Source organism: Aegilops tauschii, chromosome 3, assembly GCF_002575655.3.
Source record: "Aegilops tauschii subsp. strangulata cultivar AL8/78 chromosome 3, Aet v6.0, whole genome shotgun sequence".
Lineage (NCBI taxonomy): Eukaryota > Viridiplantae > Streptophyta > Magnoliopsida > Poales > Poaceae > Aegilops > Aegilops tauschii.
The window spans coordinates 347,009,647-347,015,084 of record NC_053037.3 but is presented as its reverse complement, the minus strand read 5'-3'; the positions used below and the strand labels follow the sequence as shown (position 1 = coordinate 347,015,084).

At 41.8% G+C, this 5,438-nt stretch overlaps 1 long non-coding RNA gene across 3 annotated transcripts; it reads right to left on the bottom strand.

The window, feature by feature from the left end:
- Positions 1 to 373: 373 nt before the first annotated feature.
- Positions 374 to 4,022, bottom strand: LOC109781561 (uncharacterized). Of its 3 annotated transcripts, XR_005772986.3 has the most exons (4): positions 3,731 to 4,022; positions 3,463 to 3,612; positions 1,999 to 2,555; positions 374 to 1,739 (listed from the first exon to the last, which is right to left on the bottom strand). It is a non-coding gene; the product is annotated as an uncharacterized lncRNA (long non-coding RNA). The 3 variants fall into 3 exon arrangements; XR_012205026.1 differs by having other exon boundaries at positions 374 to 2,555; XR_012205027.1 differs by having other exon boundaries at positions 374 to 2,555; positions 3,463 to 3,546.
- Between the last annotated feature and the right edge of the window lie 1,416 nt (positions 4,023 to 5,438).

Below are 5,438 nucleotides of genomic sequence, written 5' to 3'. Positions count from 1 at the left end.
CTTGCATTCAATCGCCAATTGTAATAATTCTCTAATAAACCTTTTTATTCTAATTTTTTGCTGGCTCTACAGGGAATATCAAGGTCACGGCTACCGGATTTTTAGATCAACATAATGTGTCAGTATATCATCACTTTTAAAATAAAGAAATTTGCGGATATGATATAAACTTCAGTGTCACTACATTTACAATCCATATGATAAACAATAATGGCCCATAGCTCGTACATGTACAATATGAATGTTAGAAGGTCCACCACACTTTCCTGCTCCATCCTTGCTACAGCTAAGAGAGAGAATAGGCATACAATGTGTTACCCTTGCAATATGAGAAGCAAAGTACAGAGCCATAACGGTATTTCATGTAGGCACAAGAGAGAGAATATATTGCATTACTTCTATAAGGAATATAATGGTTCCAATGAATTGGTATCCAGGTTTGACTACTTCCATAAGAAACTTATTTCCTGTAGTGTGTAGACACTTGAAGAAACATGTTTCATGTAATCTAGACACTTGAAGAAGGCAAATGTATATGAAGCTCTGCAATTCCCTCATTGGTCCTGACATATTGGATCCTTCGCCATGCATCCTGGGTTCAGGGGCTCATTCTTTCCCTTGCTTCAGTTGCTTGTTACCTGGCATACAACGTGTCATCTCATTCCAAAAAATACTGAAGGACTAATAGACATGGTCTTCATGAGTTTATCCATTGCTTGCATCTGTATGTACATACTGACATGGAGTAACTCCTCTCTTAGTGAATTTCAGAAAAGGGTCATTTGGCGATGACTCATGTGAGCTGTGCTCAAGCTAGTTGACCAATGCTGCAGCTAAAGCATGTTTGGAGAAAGTAACCATGCTGAGATATAGGTTAGAAACAAAATAGAAGCCAATTTTTAAGATAAAACATGGTAAACATGGTATTAGCACAACTGGAGCAAAGATCACAACATGGAAAAATGATCATCATTATAGATAAAAAATAGGATGGGTGAATAAAATAATTATTTCTCCTCAATTTGACATAGCAGAGCACGAGTACACCCAAATAGATACATAATTTGCCTGCTTTCCATACTACCTAGATAATTAGAATTGCTTGAAGGCAAAGTCTGTAAGAAAGGAATATGTAGAAATTTGAAAACCAACATAAAGTAATCTGACATTGTTCTAACCTTACAAATTGAGGTGCATTAGTAAGAAAAGTGAAACTTCTTACCCTGTTGCTTGCACAAGTAGCAGGCTTTCCTAGGTTTGAATCACTCCAAGAAATCAATGGGTAAACTGCGGCATCTGCTCTGTTCTGCTAATTGTGCGGTAGTACGAAGTGGTTAAGACATCGACATAGGGACGGATTGCATCACAAATTTGACAACCAACAACGATAGGAGCACATCTCTGAAGAAAGCACAAATCCACAATGTGATCTCTACTCTCTGATAGCCGGTGGAGAAAGTAGACGGAGAGCGCCATCACCAGCACATACATGGGGTTCATCACGAGCACTGGCGGAGCTCTGTCTAGGCTACAGAGGCGACGACGCGGGGTTCATCTCCGTCGCGCACATTCAGGCGTCCACCGGCGGGTTGCATGCCCTGTCGAGTCGGCCCTAGTGCTCTGTCAAGGCTATTAGTGCAGTAGCGCAGGTCATTGCACACACCGTCTCAAGATTCATGCCCCTGTATCGCTTCTCGGCGTAGTATACTCGCCGCCTACTCACTGGCACCGTTTGCACCCTGCACAGACACCAGCTACCAATTAACATATATGCACACACACACACACACAAGAAGCTACGCACCGCATACTCTACACAACGAGGACAACATCTTCTACACACTCTGAATTGATTACATAACATCACAGAAAACAATTTTGTTGTCAAATTTCAATATATTATGGAAAGCATGCTGAAAGAAACTTTGATAGTTGAAAATGCCTAATTATGTTTCCTATGGGCATCGGTTAAAATGTCAAGAGTAGGGTTAAGAATACCATGAATATATAGCCTTCTTGCCATAACGTATCATCAATCTAGTCAGTTGTCCTTTTTTGTATGGGCGCATGATCCATAGCTTTGAGATCCATATGTCTATTCTACCAACAGAAGACTATGCATATTAGTGAAAATGATATCGATACATTTGGAAGGTTTGTTTAGTTGTAAAATTATTGTACAACATACCTTTGATATTCTTAAAGACTGAATGAAGTTAATGTGAGATCCGAAGTGTCTTCAGAATTGGCGAGTGGGGAAGATCAAGATCAATTAACATCAGATGGTGGCTGAAGATTGAGAGAGAATATTAATTGCCTTAGCAGTCATCTTGGGCAGTTGGCATGGATGTTGGTCCCTGACTGATGACGCTCTGCTTGTTTATTTGTTCCCGCAGATCCTCTAAATGACTGGCAGGGTGCCGCCGATGAATAGCTCATCTGTGAGGCCCTCCAGAAACGATAAATAAGCCGTGTTGATGGGAGTTTTTTACTATGCTGCTGGTACAAACGCCGTGAAATTCCATCAGAAGCACACCATACCACCAATTAGATGGCTGCAATGGTATACCAATTTCGTTAACAAACTATGAATTAATTCTAAAAACCTATTCTGATTAGGTATCAAAATGCATGCATACATATATGTAAACACCTTTGGATAGAGCTCAAGGACTACAACTGTAAGATCCAACAACAATCGGAAAATACTGAAATTCTGCTGCCACAAGGCCCACAACCGCAGGAAGAAATTCTAGATCAAGACTGCTCTATTCCTCCACGCAGGCTGGGGGCCAAGGTGCGGGCTGTGATCTCGAGCAACCAGAACTGGGCGGTAGATGCAGGAATGAAGTTTGAAACCTAAGGTTAATCTGAGAGCTCCCCGTTGTGTACTTCGTGGACACCTGATCGACCAGTCGTGGGTACTGAGGTGTACGCAGTGGTGGCAGTATGTGTGTAGTGAAGCTATAGGGAATCTGTTCATGCATGAGTCAAACTGAAACCTGATGTCTATGCTTTATGATATAATGCACAAAATATTAGTAACTGGAATCTTAATTTATTTCTATAGTATTAAGTGGGCAATTATGCCCCATGCCCCCATCTATAAACTGTAGGACTGCCCCAATGACAGTGCGACCGTGTGCTGAGAGTAGACATTCACAGGAGCTCTGGAAGGTGCTTATTAGCAGATGGTTGGTAGGCATTGCATGCTATGGTTTCTCTTTTCTTAATATAATTACATGAAAAAAGCGATTGGCTACACAGCATAGAGTCTGATCTCTGATGTGTTCATGTTCTCACTTTCTCACCAAATCTGAACCTAAACATTATATTAGTTTGCACTTCAAACATCTTCCGTCTAGTAATTCTATTCATGCATGATCAAGATTGTAGAAACACATACATGTGATTAATCAATCTCGAAAAAATACATGTGATTAAGGATGGGAAAAGACAAACCTGAGGGTTGAAGTAAGATGGAGTTGCATGAATTCTCCATCTTCACGATTGCTAGTTTGACTCTTGTCAGAATATTAGAAATCCCTATCGGCAAAATTAAAACACATATGAAAGCCTTGCGGTATCCATCCTTCCCCTACTAAAATTTGGCTGCAATCAGAAATATTTAATCATTGACAACTGCGGAGATGGATGGGGTAGGGGTCAAGTCAACAGATCTTGGCGGTGCCGGTGCTTGTCAATCATCTATGCAACAGGGGAGACATACCATGCGGCAAGTTGGAGAGGCGCGCTGTCGAGGAGGCTGGGCACGATCGTCAGCGGGGCTTCGGGATGGACGTCGACGAGCAGCTCGTCCGTGCTCCCCGCATGGCCGACGAGCAGCTGCGGCTAGGTGTCGCGGGACATGCGGCGGATCCTGCCGATCTCGTCCAGATTTGGTGACCACGGATCGAGGACGGGTACCACAGGGTGGAGGGACGGCGGCGGCGGAGGGATGGGGGCGCGGCGGCGGAAGAAACCCTCATGCAGGGCAGCAATTTCAGCGACGGGCGAGTCAGGGCTGCGTACGAACTATTTTTTACACTTATGTTTGGGCTACGATGGACTGCGGGTTGATTTCTAAAACCACAGGGACGCGGCCCAAAGGAAGTACTCGCTTCAGGTCGAGGCCCAGCCGGTTGAGCCTGCTGGTGACCACGAAAATCGACGGATGAAAGGGTTTCCGAAATAGTACCGCCTCGCATATATGTTTTAAATTCAAACTGAAAGCATAAATTCACAGGAAGAAGCGTATTGTGACGGTGAACCCGACAAAGTCAATCCGTGCTTTATTATTAGGGAGAGATATGTAATCCTATATAAAGAGATATAGATTGATCGATGTGGACATGGGAAAGAGGGTGAGACCTCACTAGATATATAGATTGAGCGGTTTATGTAGAAAACTATGAAAGACCTAGCTATATATACACACACACATAGAAGAACATCGATCGTTGCGCATCCATGTGAGAGATAAAGAATGCCCGATATGATGGAGAGGGGGATGTGTGTGTGTGTGCCTTCATGGGAGACCGACCTGAAGAAAAAGATTGCATGTAGGCGATGGATAATGCCGACTCGTAGTGTGTGTGCATGCATGCACGAGAGAAAGTTACTGGTACAATTATAAAGAGAAGACCAATGTGTGGGTGTAAAAGACTAGGTGAGGTCATAATCAATGTAAACTTGAATTCAAATATTTGAATAAGAGATCATGATGTTTGAAACCCATGCATGCATGAATATAACGGAGATCTGCGCGGTGTGGCTTGGAAACAAGCATGTTGTAAAGTATACACATTGAACAAGGTCAGACTGGTTTGAATTTGAGATACCGATGGCAGACATCGTTTGGCCACATTGCATCCGTGCATGGACACACTATTCTAATTGGAGATGATGGGTGGCTTTTGCATCACATATCTATATCTATACCCCTATATATATATATTATATTTTATATTTTTTATATAGTGTGTGGATAACTTTAACTTTGAAAGATGGTCGTTGGATGAGGCCAATCCGATGGTGCAGAGCTGGCAAATTTTAGCACTACTGGCCGTTGGATATCATCTAGATTCCACCAGATTTTGCCACATGTACAATCTAGAAGACTCTATGGTTGAACTTAAGCATAATGCACAAACCTCAAAACACAAGCACTTCTTCTTTGTTCTAGAATCTTCCGTATCAGAATTGCCCAAATGTTTTTCTACATGATTTGTTTTTACTTTATGCCTTATAGCGCACAATTCCATGAATCTTAAAATATATTAGCTTTCTTATAAAAACTAGATGATTTTGAATGAAATGAACTATAAGAATTAAACCAACATCTACATCATGCATATATGACTCAAAGCTTACATGCTATAATGTGGTATTTATTCATAATTTGGTTGCCAAATCTCATGCTTGCAATGCATGTGTAC